This window comes from Medicago sativa, chromosome 5 (genome assembly GCF_051527215.1).
Source record: "Medicago sativa cultivar Bolivia chromosome 5, Bolivia_mono, whole genome shotgun sequence".
NCBI lineage: Eukaryota > Viridiplantae > Streptophyta > Magnoliopsida > Fabales > Fabaceae > Medicago > Medicago sativa.
In genome coordinates this window covers 56,339,036-56,363,575 of record NC_140753.1, presented here as the reverse complement: position 1 = coordinate 56,363,575, position 24,540 = coordinate 56,339,036, and the positions used below count along the sequence as shown (strand labels likewise).

Below are 24,540 nucleotides of genomic sequence, written 5' to 3'. Positions count from 1 at the left end.
AGAAAGAAAAGAAAGTTCATGATCGGTAAATATGTATGTTTGGATTGATGAAAATGCAAGTAGTAAAATCTAAAGATTCTCTACCCTATGGTATAAGTTAGTCTTTAAGGCAAACTATACTAGCGAGACCCTCTTTTCATTCATACATATATAGGAAAATGAATTGAAAATGTATACGTGGACAACGGTGGTTTTTTTTTTTTTTTTTTTACAATTTTGGTGAAAACACTCTACATTTTTTTTTTATTGATAAACGAAATAACAAAAGCTCACATCCTTAAAAAAAAAAAAAAAAAAGCTCACATAAATGGAGGTGTTTGGTTCAAACGTCAACCACCACATCCAACACAACAATTTTGGTATTTTAGAACTATAACTTATGTACAAAACTCTCAAACATGTTTTATGTCACGTGTTTAACTGACTTAAATATGTTTTAGCACGTGTTTAATCAAATTAAATGATATATATATTAACAAAGACCTTCTTAAAACACCTTGTGCGGGGAATTGCAACGTCTTTGTTTATATATATATATATATATATATATATATATATATATATATATATATATATATATATATATATCATTTTGATTTGTTAAAAAAAAACCTTCTTAAAGTAGGCGGCAGAGACCGGTGGTTGTTGGTGGTTTGGTGAGGTAAGATATAATGAACAGTAAAAAAATTGTTTTTCATTTCGCCAGAGCTTTTTCTTTTCTTAGTCACGTCGAGAAAGGGTAAAATGTATTTCATCTAAAGAGAAGTGTAATGGTGATCCCAACAAAACTACATTGACAAAAAAAAAAAATTGAATAAGTTATTAAGATTAGTCAAATTTTCTTGAAACCTCACCAAAGGCTTGTTTTTGAATAAAGATTAGTGACAATCTCATGGAGACAACAAAATATAAAATAATTAACTTTTTTTACTGTTATTGTAGTACCTTATTATAATTTTAGTGACAATATTCTAGTTTTTTATATCCACTAAAATCCTACAAATATAAATTAAAGTGTTTGCAAATTGAATTGTTTTTCATATCTTCTAAAGCTCAACAAGACATCTAATGTATTTATATATTATGACATGCATAAATTAAAAAGGCTTTGAAGTAAGGTAAAATTTATTTATACACCCAACTACTAAAGTTATTTTTAAAAGGTGTGATATGCCATGATGATACCTACAAAATTATGAGAGAAGAAGACAATATAAAAAATAATCTTTACTACCTTAAAACTATCTTAGAGTAACACACCATAACTACAAGGTTCATGAGATTAGAAAAATTAAATTAAATTATAGAGTGCTAACATAATAACCAAACGACAATTCATGAAATATTATGTCATATTTTACTTTGTTTTCTTTGACATTATAACCCATTCTCCTTCGTAGTATGTTTTTGCACTCTCCATGGTTTGAAACTCATAGAATCATACATGTGCTTCTACCAATTCACATCTTTTATCAATGCACTTAAAAACATATAACAAGTCCCTATATTTTGGACAATAGTCATCGGTTTCACATTCTTCATAAACTATAAAGAAAAAAAGATAGTAATAAAATAATGTCACTAAAATATGTTAAAAGATTGTGTACAAACTATAAAGTAAAGAAGGCAATTTTGAAAAGAATGAAAAAAATGACTTACTGTCACTCAGTTTTGTTCTGACGAGAAATACTATGGAAATGAATAGAATCATAGCATAAACAAACTTTAGAATTTGAACCATATTTTTTCTTGTTTGCATGTAAAAAATTCGAATATGATCGATTTGTTCTATTTATATTGTTCATGCTCTCTTAAAAATAATTTAATAGTCTTAGCACTTATGAAGTTGTAAAAACCCTTCATAAAATTATAATATATCATTATTAATTATCTCTTAAGTATATCAATGTGTTGTGTTTGTTCCATTAACACACATAAAGAGGTCAAATGAAAAACTTACTACTCCCTCCGTTACAAAATACATGTCCAATTTTTGCAATGTGCACTATTCACTTGACTTACTTTGACCATACTTTTTAACTAATGTATAAATACAAATATTAGCATGTAAGATGTTGTTTGATTTGTCTCGACAAATATTTTCAAAATATTAAATTTTTATAATTTTTTATTTTAGATAATTAAAGATATTAACGGTCAAAATTGTGCATTGGCATATGTGAAATGGTTGACTTGAACATGTATTTTGAAACGGAGGGAGTAATAATTAAAATTTATTCCTTTTGACTAATATTTAAGCAACTGAGCTCAAGTAGTTAATGAACTCCACCAAAGGACGAATCGTTCGGTAGAATCCGAGTTTAATTTCTAGGTGGAACCATTCTTGTCAGACTATACTTACCTCACAACCAAAATCCGGATTACCATGACCCCTTTTTCCGGAAGGTTCGCACCAAGAAAAGGATATTCAATGACAATAAAAGTAAAATTATCTTGTTAGCCCAATGTAAAATTATTTTTTTGAATAATGTATGATTGGGTCGAGAATTCATAAGTAGAGTGTACTATGCGATTAGTTTTTGTTTTTGATAAAATCGTTGAATTTCCAAAAAAAAAAAACTAAAATACACATTTTTCTTTGGTAAAAAAAAAAAAACTGGATGTGTATTTTATAACACATTTTTTATTAAAAAAATATTTGAAGGTTCAGCAACTCAACCAAAAAACAGATACGCAAATGGTATTTATTCATAAGAACCGGTAGGAGTAATAAATAAAAAAAATACACCAAATTTCGACACACTTGAAACCAAGGTGTATTTTTTTTCATACACCAACTCATGAAACATTTATAGTTCTTGTAAGAACTGAAATATTGTAATATTTTTTATTCACATTTCATAATTTTGATTGATTTATAGAAAAAACTACTTAGCCGCCTAAATGTTAGAGTTTTGTAATTAATCCTTAAATCTTAATTGATATTCCTTAAAGCCATCTGGTTATGTGTATATTAACAAATGATAAGGGGCATGTGACCCCTATGCTATATATAAAATGTCTATAGCTAATGTTAGAACATGTGTGGAAATTGAGTTAAAAGACTAAACACAAATTCCCATGTTGGGTAGAACTAGTGTTGTGTGAATTGAAAAAAGTGAAAGTCCCGTATCGGATAGAACACACACATTAGTAGTGTTTATATAGTGGGGGTGTACCTCTAATAGGGGTAAATAATTATGTGAACAAAGTAAGCATTAGAGGAAAAAAAAATATATATTGATATATATTTTATTATTTGGAAATGATAAATTAAGTAATTAATTTAATCATTATTAGAAAGTGTTTTCTTAGTGCTAAAATATTTTGGAACGCAATCTAGAATATTTTGGAACACAATCTGAAATATTTGGGTAGACAATCTAATATATTTTAGTACTTGATCTGAAATATATTTTGGTACATAATATAATATATTTTTGTACTAGATCTAATATGTGAGTTACTTAATCACAAAGTAATGTATTACTTGTTCGCAAAGTTTCTCACTTATTAGTTGTGAATTTTCTCTATAAATAGAGAGCTCACACGGTGCAATCTACACACCGAAATTCATAGTAGATGCTTTCTGTGTCTTTCCTCTCTTCTCCCTCCTTCGACTTGTGATGACAAGTCCTTCTCCTTTTTCTACTCCTTTCTGTCCCTTCGGAATTAAGAGTGTTCTTAAGACCATATAGTCCCTTTTCGGTATATTGTCCCTTCGGAATCAAGAAGGGTTTTAAGAGCATAGTCCCTTCAATTATTTATGTCTTTTTAGAATAAATAATATTTTAAGATCATAGTCCATTTTCGGTATAATAAGAATGATCTTAATTAAACATATATATTCTTCTTCAATTCATGGAGAAGTTAGATGTTAGAATGGTCGTAGCACCATATTTGAGTGGTTGAAATACCATATTAATATTTGGAGATGTTAAAATTTAGAATGGTGGTAACACCATATTTGAGCGGTCTCAACAGCATAATAGAGTGGTTATAATACCATATTGGTTTCAGTATTAAAAGAGTGGTCTTAGTACCATATTGAAGGTGTAATTCTCGAACGGTTTTCTACAGTGCAGTAGTTAACCGCACAGTTGTAGTTGTGCTTGTTTTATCCTGGAGGCGGCGTGGTTGATAGTCTGCCTTGCATAATTTTGGGCAGTGCCACAAAACGTCTTAAAGAGAGCGACCTGGTCGTGACTCAACCTAGTAACAACTTTGGTAGAAAATAGAATTTGGAAAACCAAAATACAATAGTTTGGGAATCCAAAAACAACAATTTTAAGATGATTCGACTACTATGTCTAACGAAGAAATTACTTATTGAGGTTTCGTTGTCCATAAGTACAAGAAGGATGAATCAAGCTATAGAAATACATCTTTCGACTGAAACAATGAAGTGCTTGTTGTTATAACAACAACACTAACGAAATTCACATATGCTACTTTGAATCTGTTTGAAATTTATTTTCAAAAATCAAAACCGCACTATGAATAAATAACTCTAATTGCCAAGGGAATAGGAACCCAAAAAGATCCTAAGTGAAAATCAGCAGCCACCATCAAGAATTGATATTGGTTCACAATTTATTTTTAATACAATTGTGAGAACCCATGTCATATGTCACACAATTATATGAACATGTCAAGTGCTGCTTTGTAGCCTAACATGACCAAAGAGAAATTTACTGATATAACTAGTTAAATCATTCTAGTTGATGAATTAAGTGAATGATGGATAAACATTAGCGCATCGCGCCATATTTGCTATGATTATGCTATGTTCAAAACATATGTTATTGCTGGAAATAAGAAAATGTTGTTATAATATTATAACACCATTAAAGTTGTTGGCATTGGAGATATGAAGTAAGAAAGAATATGAATTTCAGATTTCTACTGAATAAGACTGAGTTGAATCAGACTTAAAGAGAGACTTGTGTACCATGCATTCTTGTGGAAAAAAAAGATTGCGCCTTTGATGGTATGTTCAAAATTAAATTCTCCTTATATTTTATAAGTTGTGTGATTTTAATATTTGACATATCAAAACTTATTATGTGAACGAGCGTTTAATTTTATACTTGAGTAACTTGAACTTAATTCCAAAGTTATATGATTAGACAATTTTATTTTTTGCAGTCAAGATAAATGAACCAAAAGTTCATATAAATCAGTGTTTAGAGAATTTGAATCTCTAAACTTAATAAATTATGATATGTGCGAACTTGATGGCACATAACCTAGAAATGATAAAATGATATTTTATCATATTTATTGATGACTGCAAATTTTTAAAAATAAAATTGATATGCTTGATGTGTTCAATTTCTTTAACGAAAATTGAAATTTATGTTGGCTAGAGTACCCAAGTTTATGAACAAAAATTCTAATTAAATTTTTTTTGAAGAAAAGACAATCCAACTTGTCTTATTTTTTTAACTTGGGATTGTCTGACATAAGTTTGGATTTCGAACCCAAGAGAGTTAAACTCACTAGTAGAGCCTGTTAATGTGTATTCATTGGGTATGCTATAATTAGGGGAGCTTAAAGGTTTTATTTCCCTAAATGCTAAAGTGGTCATAAAGTGAAACGATGCTGATTTCTATGAAGTAAGTACCCCTGTAAACTAAAGAATAGTGGGGGCACTACTGGGGGTAAATTAAATTCCCCTTGTATATTAAGAACTAGTGGGGGCACTATATCTGATCATATTTCAGTAATCAGAAATAGTTATGAGAACATCGTACATGATGTTATAGAACCTCGAAGAGGTAAGAAAGCAAGAATTGCAAAAGAGTATGGACCTTATGGTTTATACATTCGAAGAAGATCCATTAAGCCTTAAAGAATCTATATCCTCATTGGATACTGAATTATGGCAAGAAACAATAAACGATGAAATGGATTTTCTAGAGTCTAACAAAACATGACACTTGGTTGACTTGCCTCATAGTTGCAAAACCAATCGGTTGTATTTGGATTTCGGAAAAGGAAAGTAAAACCTGATGGAACAGTTGATGAATACAAGGCTCTCCTTGTAGTAAAAGGTTTTAGACAGAGAAAAATATAGACTTCTTCGACATTCATTCACCAGTCACTAGAATCATATCCATAAGGGTACTAGTCCCTTTAGCCGCTGTTCATAACTCGATAGTACTCCAAATGGATGTGAAAGTTGCCTTTTTTATGGTGAACTAGAAGAAGAAATCTATATCGAACAACCTGAAGGTTTTGTGATTCATGGACAAGAAAACAAGGTCTGTAAGTTAGATAATTCTTTGTAAGGTCTAAAATAAACTCCTAAGGAATAATATGGAAAATTTGACATTCTAATGTTATCAAATGAGTATAAAGTGAATGAAAGTGACAAATATATTTACAACAAATATGGAAATAATATGTGCACGATCATATGTCTCTATGAAGACGACTTGCTCATATTTGGTTTAAAGATTCATATTATGAATTATCATATTACGAATTATGTGAATCATTGTTTATCAATAACATTGATAAGAAAGACCTAGACAAAGTTGAAGTAATTCTTGATTTCAAGATTACTAGACCAGAAAAGAGAACTTTTCTGATGAATCTCACAAAGTTGAGAATATCTTAAGAAAATGTAATTATTTGACTGTAAACTTGCAAGCACACCTTATGATCAAAGTGTAAAATTTTATAAGAACACTTGAGATGATGTTAGACAAATAAAATATGCCATTGAATGTATTAGACTCAACGTTGGCCACGTCGTGAGACTTTTGTTCAAGTTTACTATTAGACGGATGAGAAGCATTGACATGCTATTGAAAGAGTCATGAGGTGCCTTAAGAAGATTATGATTCTAGAATTACATTATGAGAAGTATCCTATTGTACTTGAATGGTACAAGATACAAATGAGAAGTATCATATTGTACATGAATGGTACAATATACAAAATTGAACATCCTTCAGATGAGTCTTAAAGCGACCAGTGACTGCATATTGAGCATCATTGGAGGAGTTATTTGTTGAAACAAATGATATTGACTCAGTCCACTATGGAATGAATCTGAGATGAGAACACTAGAGAAAACTAGTGAAGAGGCAAGTTGATAAGATGCTTGCTAGTTGAGAACCCTTAGTGGGTAAAACTGTTTCCATAAGTGTTAATTCATTGTGATAGTACTGCAGCCATTACAAAAAATTGAGAATCGTTACTACAATGGCAAGAGACGATTATTAAGGCACGAACACATAAAGAATTAGAGAGCTAGATACTCTCAAAAGGAACTGTTAAAGTTGATCATGTACGTACTGATGAAGAATTAGTTGATCCTTTGACGAAAGGAATAACTAAGAAAGTCCTAAACACATCCAATAGGATGGGACTAATGCCCAAAGGTCACGAGTGATGGTAACCCGACCTAACTGACTGGAGATCCCAAGAAATAGGTTCAATTGGTAATAACAAGTCATGAGTGATAGAACATGCTATGAGAAAAGTAGAAAGCATGATTCCTGCAGTGACAGAAGGATGAGATAATAGAAACTCTTAATGAGATCTATACTCTATGTGGAGTGGAGTATGTAACGCCCGTCTTAATTATTTAATTAATTCGATGAAGTTTAGAGTATATTTATAAATATATGCTTATATGATTTATGATTTAAGTGATTGAGATGTGTGAATTATATGATGTTGTGAAGTTGTTATGTTGGTGTGACTTATTTTATTATTAAATAAAATAAGATATGAGAAATAAAATAAAAATATTAAAAGCGGGGTTGTGTTGTGAGGTGAGTAAGTTAAGTGGTGAGAAGAGTAATACAAGTATTATAAATAGAAGGTTTAGGTTGTGAGAATTAGTTTTACAACGTGCGTGAAACATTTTTGGAGAAAAAATGGAGAAAAGTCAGAAAGAGAGAAGAACCAAGGGAGGGCTGCGATTCTGCTATTACCAGGTAAGGGTGAGACTAATTTTCAATATTATTAAGGGTATAATTCTTTAGAATGAATTTAGCATGATTAGGTTAAGTTTTGGTGAGAATTGGGAATTAGGTTTAAGATTAATTTTGATGATTGAATCATGAACAGATGTTAGATTGATGTAAAAATGATGTATAGACCTTAGATGATTCATAAGATGGTTATTAGAGGCTGTTTAGTGGTTAGAATCAAGAGATTAGATGAAAAATTGAGAATTTCTAAAATCTGCTCGATTACTGTAGAACCGTCGCTCGCCTCGCGAGCTGAATCACTCGCCACCGCGAGCAGAGAGAGAAAAGGAGGTCCAGGAGCTATGTTTTGCTCGCCGTTGCGAGCAAGTGAGCTCGCCTCGCGAGCAAGGCAACTCGCCATTGCAAGCAAGCCTACTCGCCACGGCGAGCAGTTACCCCATTCTGCCCAAAATTGTTTCTTGTGATTTTTCGCACGTAAAGTCTTGAGATGACCCTTGAGTTGGAAATGTAAGTTGTTAAGAAGTTGTAAACTGTCCAAGAAGCTTAATTAAGATGACTGAGATTAATATTAATGTGACATTGTTATATATGTACTATTTGGATTATTTATGATGTTTATATTGATGCGATCCACTCTTTAATGTTGATGTGATATTTTAGAACTGTTTATGTGCTGCCTACGTTGCTATTTCCTGTTGACTGACCTGAATGTCATAAAAGTTGCAAGAGTCGGTCTAAGTTGTAAAGATCTAAGGAGTTGTCCATGATTATGAGTCGTATGAGTTATTCATGTTGTTGTCTAAGTTGTTGGAAGTTTGAGTTCATTGCATACTCATTAAAGTTGGGGGCTTTAGGCCCGGCAGCCTTTGTGCTCATTAAAGTTGGGGGCTTTAGGCCCGGCAGCCTTTGTGCTCACACGTTGAAGAGCCTATTATGCTCATTTTTTTGTAGTTGATTGGTACCACATGCATTTGCATATCAAGAAGTTTCATGATGGTCTAAGTTGTTAAGCTGTTGTTGAGTTGATAGAGTTGCATGGTCAAAGATGAGTTGTGTCGTCAAGTTGAGTGTTAAGTTGATTATGATTTGAGATGAAAATTAGTAATAGTATTTGATGATTGTATTTGTTATTAAATGAAAAATATGCTAAGTGTTAATTGTTGAGATGTTATTAATGTTTAACTTGTTAAATGCATTTTATTGGATTATATGCTTAATGTATTGATTATGAAATCTCACCCCTTCTGCGTATATGTTGCCTCGACCATGGGTAATGTGCAGGTAATAAAGATTAGAGGCGTTCGTGAGTGGACTCCTCACTTGGTGTCTAGGTGCTCTGATACGTAACGGGATGGGGGCTTGCTTTTACTTCTATTCCTTACGTGTCTCTTTTATGAACTAATTTATGAGATTTTCCAATAAGGCCTGCGTGCCAAGACTTTTAAATGTTGAACTATTTTCCGCTGCAACAGTTTTACGATTTTCATGATGTTGAATTTGAAGGATAATTATTATTATCCATTTTATGATTTAAATGAAGTATGTGACATTCCGTTTGTGATCAAAATACTCTGATTTTAAATGAAATTTTAAAGTTGGGAAAAACGGGGTGTTACAGAGTACATAGCTACAGGATTACTCTTGATAGACTCACCTATACGAATGTGGAACTAAGGCCGGTTCTTATGGAATTCGGGGCAGAATACCTAGAGCGTCCGTTAAAACTGGGATAGATGTGCAGGGCCATAAACGCACGGGCTTTTAGAATACACCTTAGAAAAGGTTTGTGTGCGGATTCTATGTCTGAGATAGAGTTCAATGCTATAAGCAACTCTTGTTAAATCGGAATATTATCCGCTATGCAAAGGTTCAAGTTGTAGGCGACACCTTTGTTTACTAGCAAATCTTATGGAGACGTCTTTGACATTATTTCTGAAACCATTTTTTAAATTCAAGTGGGGGATTGTTGGAACATGTGTGGAAATTGAGTAAAAAGACTAAACACAAATTCCCATGTTGGGTAGAACTAGTGTTGTGTGAATTGAAAAAAGTGGAAGTCCCACATCGGATGGAACACACACATTACTAGTGTTTATATAGTGGGGGTGTACCTCTTGTTATACCCTAATTTTGGACCTAAAAATACTAGCTCCATTCCTCTTTTCTTGCATTTCAAGTCATTTGAACTGTCTCTGATCAATTACATCTTTCTCTGCATTTTATTTCAATATTACTTGCAAAATTCATGTAAAAGGGTATTTTAGTCATTTCCTGTGTCCAAGCTCATTTTAGTCCTTTAAAAATTGCTTGAGTCTTTTCAATTGTTTGAATAAGTTTTTATTTCAATTCCATGTCAAAATCCATTTCAAAAATTGCATTTGAAGTCATTTTGAGTCAGTTTAGCCCCTAGGGGCATTTTGGTCTTTTCATGTGTTAAAACTCTGTGTAATTTCCAAAAATTGTCTCTGAGTCTTTTAATTTTGCTTGTATAAGCTTTTGCTTTAATTTCCTGTTAAAAATCCATCTTAAAATTGCATCTGAGTCATTTTTGAGTCGTTTTGATCCCGAAGGGCATTTTGGTCATTTCACACGAAATTTCGACAGAGAGAGGTTACTTTAAAGTACCTCATTCAAGTAGTTGGTTCGTTTTAGTCCATTTTGTGTCTTTTATTGGTTTCACTTTACGTTGTTTCCCATTTACCAAATTTTAATTCAATTTTATTTTAACTTTTTCATTTTAGTCCTAAAATTCCTAAAATTGCATTTCAAGTCCTCCAAGTTTCGAAAATTACACTTAGGTCCTTCTTTTCATTTTATTTTTTTTCTCTTTAAAAAGTCTCTTTCAATTTACATTTTAGTCCTCTTAAGTCTTAAAATTGCATATTAGTCCAATTTGTCAAAATTGCAGTTTGGTCCCAAAGATTTAAAAATTGCAGATCAGTCCTTTATTCATTTTAGTCCAAGCTTAGTCCAAGGGCACGTGGCAACATTTTATTGGGCAAGGGGAACACTTGGCACCTATAAAACAGTGCCAACTCAGGTCAAAGTCAGAAAGAATCACCATTCCAGAGAGGCCAACTCATCACAAACACAGTCACCATTCTCTCTTCCCACGCGCCACCACTACCAGAACCCTAACAAACTCCTCCGCCACTAAAACCACCGTAACCGTTTCCAGATTCATCCAAAACAGACACAAGTTCACAAATTCATCACAAAATACACAAAATCCACACAAGTTTCAAAAGATCGAAGCAAAATGCTTTCAATTCAACAAAATATTTTCGGATTCAGCAAGGTTCTCAGTGATTACTTGCGTAATCTTCATCATTGAACCGTAAAAATTCTTCCTGCAATTCAAGCGTAAGGACGCGATCACAGAAAGGAAATTGAAGAGGAGAAGAAGAGAAATTGAAGAATCAGAGAATACGAAGAGAAACCTGCAGCAAAAACGGTTCAAAGTTCAATTCGATCTAATCCAAAACCCTAGGGTTTCGAATCAAGTACCAAATCGAAGAACAACAGTGAGAGGATCTCAAATCTGCGAGGAAATCGAAACAGTTAGGGTTCAGAAATCAAGAGACGAAAGGAAGATCGAAGTATTCCCGTCTTCTCCCTTTCTCCAATCATCAACAGGTAAACACGTTCAAACTCCTCTGTTTTTTTTTAAAAATACATCAGCGAAGTCAGATCAAAGCGAAACGGTGTGGATCTTCGTATCTCTCCTCGTTTTTCTTTGAAAACGTTTGTAAATAGAGGAAGAGAAGAAGATTTACACCGTAAAACAAACACCATAGCCTCGTTTGGACTCGTTCCTCGTAAGTTTCAACCTAACCGAACCATAAAGGTGTAGATCTAGAAAGATCTACGAGTTTTTCACAAGAAACAAGGAAAGATTCAGAAAGAGAACGAAAAAACGAGTATCATGGTGTTTCCTTTCATTAAAAACGTTAGGGTTTCATGTTCATCGGAATCTGGAAGTAGTACCGGAGAAGATGAACTTTCCGACCAACATTCATCCTCTCCGGCGAGCTATTTGCAGAGCTCTTAGAGGGAGAGAGAAGTTAGAGAGAGAATGAGAAGAGAGGAATGAATTGTGGGCTGGTCTTTGTGTTTTTATAAGGACGTGAACCAGACCGGTTCACCTGAACCAGTCTGGTTCACTCCTGAACCTTGATTGCCACCGTCAGATCTAGGGTTTTGCCTCCTGGGTTGATCCAACGCTTCAGAGGCCTTCTGGATGATCCAGACCCAGCCTGTGTTTGGGTTTGGGCCTTAAGCCCATTGGTTTTCTATGTCTTACGTATTTTCTTGCTATTTTCACACTTTTGTTTAATAATTACACCCCTGCTTGTCTAAATTTTTTTTCATAAAAATCCCCAAAAATCATCATGTGTTTCTTGATAGTTTTAGTTGTTCTTGAATGATTTTACATGTTAATTTTGAACTGAAAGTATATGGAGATGTGTCTTGATATTCTTGTTAGTTTAATATTTTTCTTTTGATCAAATTGTGTGAAAAACCTCCAAAAATTGCTCATGTGTTTTTTATCTTGATAATGTTTCTTGATATCAAATATGTTGAATCTTTTACCTCTGAAATGTATGCAATTACCTTGATTTGTGTGGTGAATTCTTGGTATCTTGTGCTTTAAGTAACTTGATTTTTGTTAGAAATAAAGTGATAAATACACCTAAAATCTTGCTATGATTTCTTGGCTTGTTGTTTCCATTTGATTTCCATGTTATGGCTGAAGGAAGAATACTCTATAAAATTGGCCATAATGTAGAAATTATAGGCTCCACATTTGCCATCATTTTGTAGTAAATTTTTGGGTATATTTAGCATCTTTTCTTTGTCAATTCTAGTTGCTTGTTTAGAGTCTTTTGATTGCTATAATATTCATGATATTCCTCTACATTGTGCTACTAACCTTTTATTTCTTGTTTCATAAGCATTCCATAGACATCCCTATCTCATCTCACATCCATCTTCATTCTCTTGCAATTTAATTTTCACCAAGACTTGACATGTAAAGATTTAGGAATTTTTATACTTTACTTTTATGCAATTTTAATTTCTTGCAAGACCATAGAATGTATCTAGGCCAATGATGTAAAGGACAATGGACTCTAATAATGTACACCGACACAAGCACCGACACATGCACACACCCCACTTTAGATGTATGCCTAGGTTATGCATGTTTAGATGTATGTTTAAGATTGTATGTTTAGATGAATGCCTAGGATTTATACTTAGAAAAATCAATTTTCCAAACAAAAAAAGTATGAATAAATATCACTCAAACCATTTTCTTAATAAACCTTGGGGTCCAAAACCCCATTGATTTTCTCTTTTTTTCTTAATCAAATTTAATGAATTTTAATCATACCTTGACTTTCATTTTTTCCAAAATCACTAATCAAACCTCACTTTTTTCTTAAAGTCTCATGCCTTTAAGGCCTCTCAATCTCCATTCTTAAAAATTCCAATTTTCAAATTTAAAATCAACCAACAAAAACAAAAACATTTTTGAGAGAACTACGGTGGATTTGATCCCTTAAACGGGTACGTAGGCAATGAATCAAAATTCCTTCAATTCAAATAAAATAAAAATTCAAACGCTTTCTTCTCCCTCCAATTCTTCACTTAGAAAACTCTTAGGCTTAACATCACTTTTCAAAATAGCATTTAAAAGTAAAGCGCGCGCGTAGAAAGTAAAGACGGTTCCTATAGGTTACTATAGTCGTTATGGGTGCCTAACACCTTCCCGTAGCGAAAACAACTCCCGGACCTCGATTCTCAAGGGTTTTGCTTATTTTTTCCCTTGCCAAGAAAAAATGAGATATCACCGGTTAATAAGGTTCGAACATAATCAATGTTTGACACCCGAAAAACCAAGATAAAACAGCTGGCGACTTCACTGGGGAGATTCGAGAGTTACGCCTAGTCTTTATTTCCACGCTTGCGCTTCGTTTTTACTTGTTTCTTTTACTTGCTCTCCTATGTGAATAAATGTTTAAATTCTTGCAAACGTGTGGGGTGAGAATATCAAAAGTCCTGCACCCGGGCTGAGTGAACTTAGGATTTAGGAGGGATATAATCGACAATTCATTCCGGGGGTTGCCTCGTGTTTTGGATTATGCGATCAATCCCACATAGCTGAGGCATTTTGGGGTGATGTTGTCGGCGCGTGTTGTCGCGTTTAGGCACTTTACTTCTAATTGCTCTATGACGCTATGAACCGTAGATAACCAAACCCAACCATGGCCATTTTCTAGGACGTAGTGCGGAGGCTAAACCGATTGTTGTCTCGAGTTTTAGTCGTCACGTGATACTACACTCAAGTTAGACCTTCTTACTCATAATCATGGAGCGAGTGTTGTCTCGTGACACCATGATATACGTCGGAGAGGTTGCAACTTGGGAGCCTTTTTAGAACCCGGTTACTATTATCTTAAAGCCCTAGTTTCACCGGACACCGTGTCCACCCATGACTTCTCAACTTTGAACTTCAACCCACCATGTTTTCTCCGAACTTGAACATAATCATGCATTCATGCATACATGCATACATGCATAAACTTTTTCCATGCATTGTTATCGAAGGGCTTAGACAAATTGAATTTGTAAACATTGTAGGAATGGGAAAGACTAAGTCCTACAAGTTCAAGGAGGTGGATTTGGCTAGTTTGAGAGATTTGGCACTCAAGATCGAGGATACGACTGGTTTCCGACATCGTTACGGGGCTTTACTTACTATTCTCCAGACTAATGTGGATGAGAAGCTTGTGCACACTCTAGTGGAATTCTATGATCGGGACTATCGGTGCTTCACTTTTCCCGACTTTCAGTTGTGCCTACTTTAGAGGCTTATTCTTGCTTGATGGGTCTATCTATTGCTAAGGGGGTACCCTTCGCGGGACTTGAGAATCCTCCTACTCCATTGGTTATTGCTAAAGATCTCTATCTCAAGACCACCGATGTCTCCAAGAATCTTGTCACTAAGGCTCACATCCGAGGGTTCACTTCAGAGTATCTTCTTGACAAAGCCAACCTCAAAACCACTTGTCAAGACACTCTTGAGGCTATTCTTGCACTCCTCATCTATGGGCTTATTCTCTTTCCAAATCTTGATAACTTCGTGGATATGAATGCTATTATGATTTTCCGCTCCAAGAATCTGGTTCCTACTTTGCTAGCTGACACATACCATGCTATCCATGATCGATCCGGCAAGGGTCGTGGATACATTCTTTGTTGTGTGCCTCTTCTCTATAGGTGGTTTATTTTGCACCTACCGAAGTCTTTCCTTGATAATCCAGAGAATTGGACTATTTCACAAAGGATTATGGCTCTCACTCCCAATGAAGTGGTTTGGCTCACTCCAGCTTCTAGAGTCAAGGAAATCATCTTTGGTGGTGGGAAGTTTCTTAATGTACCTCTTCTTGGTACCCGGGGTGGAATCAACTATAACCCGGAGCTCGCCTTGCGACAATTTGGTTTCCCGATGAAGGAAAAGCCCATCAATCTTGCTACATCTCCTTACTTCTTCCACTACTCCAATGCACCCACGGGAATAAGAGAGGATTTCATGGAAGCTTGGTCCAAGCTTCGGAAGAAAGAAGTGAAGCATATGGGTGTAAGGTCCGGTGTTTCTCATGAGGCCTATACACAGTGGGTGATAAACCAAGTTGAGGAGATTGGTATGCCTTACCCTTCTATGAGATATGTGTCTGCATCTATTCCTGCCAAGCCTTTGCCTCTACTTCCACCTACTCAGGAGATGTATAAGGAGCATCTAGCTATGGAGAGTCGGGAGAAGCATCAGTGGAAGACTAGATACTATGAGGCTGAGAACTTGATCACGACTTTGGATGGAAAGGATGAGCAGAAGACTCATGAGGTGATGACACTGAAGAAAGAGTTGGCTAAAGCTAGGAAGGAAATTGAAGAGAAGGATAGGTTGCTTATGAGGGACTCCAAGAGGGCTAGGGGGGCCCGTAACTTCTATGCCCGATACTGCATTTATGAGTCTGGGTCTGAGTCTGAGGATGATGCTTCCACTTCCTATGCTTGAGGATCTCCATTTCCTGTTGTTATTTCCATTTGTTTATGTTGTTTTACATTTTAAAGTCTATCCCTTGGCTTAGCATTTCAAAGGGAATCGTCTTGTAAAACTATATGTTGGTTGTTTGTTTCCCGTTTATGTTAATTGTTGTTTGGTAATGTTTACAAGAGCTCCAATTTGTCTAAAACCCTTCGATAACACAAAAGGAGTCTTTTTTACATATGCATTTACACATTTCATGCATCATGTGCATTCATTGGTCACAAAAGACTTCTCTCGTGCTTATTGCCTCCTGGTTTTGTCCGCCGCAGTCTGAAAAGTGGCTCGTGTTCGCAAGGTTTACCAACCAGATAGAGTTCATCAAACAAGATTTCACAAGAGAAGAATCATGGCTAACTTTGAAGAAGAAAATGCTCAGCTCCGTGCCGAATTGGCTGCTATGAAAGAAGACTTGGCTAAAGCTCATGACGCTATGTCCACCATGGTGGCTGCACAAGAACAACCAGCCACATCTGTTCCAGTTTCTACTGAAGGGATTCCCTCTATCCCACTGTCTACTGTGGCTTCTGATGCTCGTTTTGTTATGCCCAATGGACGTCCTTATGGGCTCTCAGCTTTCTATTCTCCTAATACTGCTGCTGGTGTCTCTGGTTTTGCCGGTCAAGGACAGATTCCCGTATCCACCTCTATGCCTCAAGTGACTACTGTTGTTACCGATCCTATTGTCCACACTGTGCAACAGGTGATTGATGTCGATACTCCGCATGGACGAGACCCTGTAATGGAGGCTATGAAACAACAGTTAAGAGAATTGGCTGGAGAACTCCGTGAGGTCAAAGCTAGCCGTGGGAACGGTGTTTCTGCTAAGGCTCGTGATCTATGCTTAGTATCCCGATTTGAGATTCCTAAGAAGTTCAAGGTGCCAGATTTTGACAAATACAATGGATCTTCCTGTCCACATAGCCATGTCATTCGGTACGTCCGGAAGATGGCCAATTATGCAGATAATGATGCACTGATGATACACTGCTTCCAAGACAGCCTAGCAGAAGATGCGGCAGATTGGTACACTGGTTTGAGCAAAGACAATATCCATACTTTTGAGGAACTTGCTGCTGCTTTTGAAAGTCATTATGAGTTCAACACCCGTCTGAAGCCAAACAGGGACTCTCTTAAGTCCTTGTCTCAGAAATCAGATGAAACCTTTCGTGAGTATGCCCAGAGATGGAGAGGGGCAGCTGCCCGTGTTTCTCCTCGACTTGATGAGGAAGAATTAACACAGACATTCCTGAAAACTCTGAAGAAGGAATATAAGGAAAGAATGATAGTCTCTGCTCCAAACAACTTCTCTGACATGGTTACCATGGGAACTCGTCTAGAAGAGGCTGTCAGAGAGGGTATCATTGTTCTTGAAAAGGGTGAATCTTCAGCCAGTGCACCAAAGAAGTATGGTAATGGCCACCATAAGAGGAAAGAATCCGAAGTAGGGATGGTATCTGGTAACCCCTCTACAGCTGCTACTCAATTGCCTCTACCCTACCAATACATGCAGTACTCTCAACATCCTTTCTTCCCGCCATTCTATCAGCAATATCCTCTGCCACCGGGTCAACCACCAGTGCCCGTTAATGCCATTGCTCAACAAATACAACAACAGCCACCTGCTCAACAGCAACAGCAGCAACAACAGGGTCTTCGGCCCAAGACTTATTTTCCACCAATACCTATGCGGTATGCTGAGCTGCTCCCAACTTTACTTGCTAAGGGACATTGTGTCACGAGGCCAGGCAAGCCTCCGCCCACACCATTGCCTCCCAGGTTCCGACAGGATCTCACATGTGAATTCCATCAAGGCGCTCAAGGCCACGATGTTGAAGGTTGCTATGCTCTGAAGTATATTGTAAAAGACCTGATAGAAAAGGGACGGTTGACTTTTGAAAATAGCGTTCCTCATGTTCTTGCAACCCACTTCCAAACCATGCTGCTGTTAACATGATTGAAGCTTTTGAAAGGATCCCCGTTCCTCAAAAGGATCCCACATTGAATGTCCGTAATGTTGCTACTCCTTTGGTTCCACTACATGTCAAACTCTGCCAGGCTTCTTTGTTCAATCACGATCATGCTTCTTGTTCAGAATGTCTTCAAAATCCTATGGGTTGTTGTATGGTGCAAGATGATATACAGAGCCTAATGGATGGCAAACACTTGATTGTCAGTGATGTATGTGTGATTGTGCCAGTATTCCATGATTCTCCTGCTGGAGGTGCATCCCAGACAAGGAATGTTGAACCCTTAGTGATCAAATTACCTGGTCCTGTACCTTACGCCTCTACAAAAGCAATCCCTTACAAGTACAATGCGACCATGATTGAGAATGGAGCAGAAGTGCCTCTGGTATCTCCAGCTACAGTTGATAATGTTGCGGGAGAAATTACAGCCCTAAGAAGCGGAAAAGTCCGTCCACCCTTGTTCCAAAAGAAGGTGGTTACACCTGTCGCTACAATAACTCCACCAGTTGCTCCTCCTGTTGACAAGAATGCTGGACCAACGGGCCAATCTATTGACGAGTCTAATCTGGACGAAATTCTGAGGCTTATCAAAAAGAGCGATTATAAGATTGTTGACCAGCTGCTGCAAACTCCGTCAAAGATATCCATCTTGTCTCTGCTCTTGAGCTCAGAAGCTCACAGGAAAGTGTTAATGAAAGTACTGGAACAAGCCTATGTTGATCATGAAGTCTCTGTGGATCAGTTTGATGGAATAGTGGGTAACATTACTGCTTGCAATAACTTGGGGTTTGGTGACGATGAGCTCCCCGAAGCAGGGAAACACCACAACTTGGCCCTGCATATCTCGGTACACTGCAAGTCTGACATGATATCCAATGTGTTGGTGGACACTGGATCATCCTTAAATGTAATGCCGGAATCTACACTAAGGCAGTTGAGTCATCATGGAATTTCTCTGAGGGGAAGCAGCTATTTGGTTAAGGCTTTCAACGGATCTCGCAAAGATGTTCTTGGAGAGGTAGACTTGCCAATTACCATTGGTCCTGAGACATTCCAGATCACTTTCCAGGTCATGGACATCAATGCTTCTTACAGTTGTCTCCTCGGAAGACCGTGGATTCACGATGCTGGGGCAGTAACTTCTACTTTGCATCAAAAGCTCAAGTTTGTGAGGAATGGTAAGCTTGTCACAGTACATGGTGAAGAAGCATATCTGGTTAGCCAAGTGTCATCTTTCTCTTGTGTTGAAGCAGGGTCCGCCGAAGGGACGTCATTTCAAGGCTTGACTGTTGAAGGGGCAGAACCCCGGAGAGCTTGTGCTAGTATGGCTTCATTGAAAGATGCCCAGAAGGCTGTTCAAGAAAGGCAAGCTGCTGGCTGGGGCAAAGTGATTCAGATTTTGGAAAACAAGCGCAAAGAGGGCCTTGGATTCTCCCCGACCTCAGGCGTTTCAACAGGAACCTTCTACAGTGCTGGGTTTATCAATGCTATTGCTGAAGATGCTGCTGAAAGTAGTTACGTGCCTACATTTGTTGTACCAGGAGGCACCGTGAGAAATTGGGAAGCCATTGATGTTCCTTTAGTCATGCATGCTTCCATGTAATGTGTCTTGTTGCTCATGCTTTTTTGTTTTCAAAATAACAATCCTTTCGCTCTGCCCAAGGCGAAAGTGATATCATTGTAAGGGCATGTTTGTTTCAGCATTGCCGTTATCAATAAAAAGTTGTCGTCTTTCTCGCGACTCTTTGTTTTTTACTTTTTAGTGCCTTTTTTTTGGAAATAATGGTAATGCCAGAAAAAACCAAAACATCTGTATTTTCTTATTAATTTCAAAAATCTGCATGAAAAAAAACTTTTTCTAAAAAAAAATCATTCCAATCATATTATGCAGATTGAACCATAATAAACCCGTTGAACACAGTGACCCTATGGTTCCTCCAAATTTTGAATTCCCTGTATATGAAGCTGAAGATGAGGAGGATGATGAAGAGATACCGTATGAGATCACTCGACTGCTTGAGCAAGAAAGAAGAGCCATTCAGCCTCACCAGGAAGAGATTGAGCTCATCAACCTGGGTACTGAAGAGAACAAGCGAGAGATCAAGATCGGTGCTGCACTTGAGCCAGAAGTGAAAAAGAAGATTACTCAGCTTCTCCATGATTATCCAGATGTCTTTGCATGGTCCTATGGAGATATGCCAGGTCTAGATCCCAAGATTGTGGAACATCGGATACCGACAAGACCTGAATGTCCTCCTGTCAAACAGAAACTGAGAAGGTCTCGTCCAGACATGGCTCTTAAGATCAAGGCTGAGGTGCAGAAGCAAATTGATGCGGGTTTCCTCATGACAGCTGAATATCCTGAGTGGATTGCCAACATTGTACCAGTACCAAAGAAAGATGGGAAAGTTCAAATGTGTGTTGATTACAGAGATTTGAATAAAGTCAGTCCGAAAGATAACTTCCCATTGCCTCACATTGATGTTCTTGTTGACTGTACTGCTCAATCCAAAGTGTTCTCCTTTATGGATGGTTTCTCTGGCTATAACCAGATACGAATGTCACCTGAAGATAGAGAAAAGACGTCCTTCATCACTCCGTGGGGAACGTTCTGTTATAAGGTGATGCCGTTTGGCTTGATAAATGCTGGTGCTACCTATCAAAGAGGTATGACCACTCTGTTTCATGATATGATTCACAAGGAGATTGAAGTATATGTTGATGATATGATTGTGAAGTCAAGTGATGAAGAGCAGCATGTTGTGTACTTGAAAAAGATGTTTGAAAGATTGCGAAAGTACAAGCTGCGGTTGAATCCTAACAAGTGTACATTCGGTGTAAGATCTGGAAAGTTGCTAGGCTTCATTGTCAGCCAAAGAGGCATTGAAGTTGATCCTGACAAAGTCCGAGCCATTAGAGAGATGCCGGCCCCTCAAACTGAAAAGCAAGTCAGAGGTTTTCTCGGACGCCTGAATTATATTTCAAGATTTATATCTCACATGACTACTACCTGTGGACCAATTTTCAAATTGCTCAGAAAGAATCAGCCTGTCGTATGGAATGATGAATGTCAGGAAGCTTTTGATAGCATTAAAGAATACCTGCTGGAACCACCTATCCTTGTCCCACCAGTGGAAGGAAGGCCTTTGATTATGTATCTGTCAGTGTTAGATGATTCCGTGGGTTGTGTCCTCGGTCAACAAGATGAGAATGGAAAGAAAGAGCATGCTATCTACTATCTGAGCAAGAAATTCACCGACTGTGAGACTCGGTATACAATGCTTGAAAAGACCTGTTGTGCTTTAGCTTGGGCTGCCAAACGCCCGCGTCATTATATGGTGAATCATACAACTTGGTTGATATCCCGAATGGATCCAATCAAGTACATCTTTGAGAAGCCTGCTGTTACTGGAAGGATTGCGCGTTGGCAAATGTTGTTGTCTGAATATGATATCGTGTATAAAGCTCAGAAAGCAATCAAAGGAAGTATCCTTGCTGAGCATCTTGCTTGTCAACCTCTTGATGATTACCAGCCGATTAAGTTTGATTTCCCTGATGAAGAGATTATGTACTTGAAAGCAAAAGACTGTGAAGAGCCACTGATCAATGAAGGGCCAGATCCCAATAGCAAATGGGGGTTGGTGTTTGATGGTGCTGTTAATGCTTATGGTAAGGGAATTGGGGCCATTATTGTAACTCTGCAGGGGCACCACATTCCTTTCACCGCTCGAATAACTTTTGAATGCACGAACAACATAGCTGAATATAAAGCATGCATCTTGGGCATTGAAGAAGCCATTGATCTGAGAATTAAGCACCTTGACATCTATGGTGATTCTGCACTTGTTATCAATCAGATAAAGGGGGAATGGGAGACTCATCATGAGAAGCTGATCCCTTACCGTGACTATGCAAGACGTCTGTTGACATACTTTACCAAGGTTGAGCTGCACCACATCCCTCGGGATGAAAACCAGATGGCTGACGCTCTTGCTACTTTGTCTTCTATGTTTCGTGTCAATCACTGGAATGATGTGCCTGTAATCAAAGTACAACGTCTTGATAGACCCGCTCATGTGCTTACTATTGAAAATATGCCAGATCAGGCTGATAAAGATGTGAATGATGGAAAGCCTTGGTATTACAACATCAAACAATTCTTGCAGAATCATGAATATCCACCTGGTGCTTCCAACAGGGATAAAAAGACCTTGAGAAGATGGGCTAGCAGATTCCTTCTGGACGGAGAAATCCTATACAAAAGGAACTATGACATGGTCTTGTTGAGATGTGTTGACAAACAAGAAGCTGAGAAATTGATGCATGATGTGCATGACGGTACCTTTGGGACCCATGCTTCGGGCCACGCCATGGCAAGGAAACTGTTAAGAGCCGGCTATTACTGGATAACCATGGAGCGTGACTGCCACAAACATGCCAAGAGATGCCACAAATGTCAAATTTATGCTGACAAGATTCATGTGCCTCCACATGCCCTCAATGTTATCTCTTCCCCATGGCCTTTCTCTATGTGGGGCATTGACATGATCGGAAGAATTGAACCAAAAGCTTCCAATGGACATCGTTTCATCCTAGTGGCAATTGACTACTTCACCAAGTGGGTTGAGGCTGCTTCCTATGCAAATGTGACCAAGCAAGTGGTTGTCAAGTTTATCAAGAATAACATCATCTGTCGATATGGTGTTCCCAACAAGATCATCACTGATAATGGTTCCAATCTGAACAATAGCATGATGCAAGCTTTATGTGAAGAATTCAAAATCGAACATCACAACTCTTCTCCTTATAGACCTCAGATGAATGGTGCAGTTGAGGCCGCTAACAAGAACATCAAAAAGATTGTTCAGAAGATGGTCACTACTTACAAAGACTGGCATGAGATGCTACCGTTTGCCTTGCATGGTTACCGTACTACAGTGCGCAGTTCAACCGGGGCAACACCTTTTTCCTTAGTATATGGTATGGAAGCAGTTCTCCCTATGGAAGTGGAGATTCCATCTCTTCGAGTGATCATGGAAGCAAAATTAACTGAGGCTGAATGGTGTCAAAGTCGGTACGATCAATTGAATCTGATTGAAGAGAAACGTATGGATGCTATGGCTCATGGACAGTTGTATCAAGTACGAATGAAGAATGCTTTTGACAAGAAAGTCCGACCTCGAGAATTCAAGGAAGGCGAACTTGTATTGAAAAGGAGGATAAGTCAGCAGCCCGACCCAAGGGGCAAGTGGACACCTAACTATGAAGGTCCTTATGTTGTCAAGAAGGCTTTCTCTGGTGGTGCTTTAATCCTTACACACATGGATGGTGTTGAACTCCCAAATCCTGTTAATGCTGATATAGTCAAGAAATACTTTGTCTTGAAAGAAAAGAACAGCGTGGTAGGTCGAAAACCCGAAAGGGCGGCCTAGGCAAAAATGCGCTTCCCGGTGGATCGAAAACCCGAAAGGGCGATCCAGGCAAAAGTTAGGGACAAAAAAAAATGAATATAAAAAAGCTCGCTGAGATTGTACGCAACTCAGGCAAGAATGAGCGCCTCGATGAGCCGAAAACCCGAAAGGGCGGTTCATGCAAAAATGAGGTTGACAATAAAAGACAAGTAACTATATCTGGCAAATCACCATCACTCCTTGGGGCATCTACAACTGTAAACGATTTTCTTCATCAGAAGCATATGTACTTGTGAATTCAAAATTTCTATGAAATGTAGCGGTCATCGTGTTCAATGTATCACCAACCAATAAAATTACCATTTTCCAAGCCTTGTAAATCCGTGAAGTCATGCCTTTGGCTGACCCTCACTCTTCTACATCAAGTTGAGCCTGTGCTATTTGTTTGACACTCGATTTTTTTCTTCCTACTTTCAATGCTATATACAAAATATTTTCTTTCTATTAGATGATGTCAAGTTCTGAAACAAATATTTTTGAAAATTGAAAACTCTTTCCCTGTCTATGTTGAAAGCAAACCTGAGCAATAGGGTACATTTCGATGAAATATGCATGAATAAATGAATGTCAATGTCTATTTTCAATACATATCACAAACAGGTTACTCCCCAGGATGATCTGTGGTCAATGGCAAGAATGAAAAAACAGAATGAGAATGAAAAATTGAAAAAATGAAAATGAAAGGCTCGCTAAGTCGAAAACCCGAAAGGGCGGCTTAGGCAAAAATGAGCACCCCGCTGATTGACAACCTATGAAGGCAATTCAGGCAAAAATGGGGCAATGAAAAGAATTTTACTCCCCGGTGAATGGAAAACCCGAAAGGGCGGTTCAGGCAAAAATGGGATTGAAAAATGAAAAATGAAAGAATGAAATATTGAAAAGCATTGACCACAGATGCGAACATCCAATGTTCACCCAGCACGGATACGCCTGACAACGACAACCTGTGTCCAAGAATTTTCCAAGGGTCCCTCCTCTACAAGTTTATATTGCCCTCAGCCATGGTTTTGATACGTCTCTCAACGACGGTCTCT

The 24,540-nt window shown here is 37.4% G+C and overlaps 1 long non-coding RNA gene across 1 annotated transcript; it reads right to left on the bottom strand.

Moving 5' to 3' along the window:
* Nucleotides 1-1,107: 1,107 nt before the first annotated feature.
* LOC146923294 (uncharacterized) lies at nt 1,108-2,493 on the bottom strand. Its single transcript, XR_015012883.1, has 2 exons — nt 1,660-2,493; nt 1,108-1,545 (listed from the first exon to the last, which is right to left on the bottom strand). It is a non-coding gene; the product is annotated as an uncharacterized LOC146923294 (long non-coding RNA).
* Nucleotides 2,494-24,540: the final 22,047 nt, after the last annotated feature.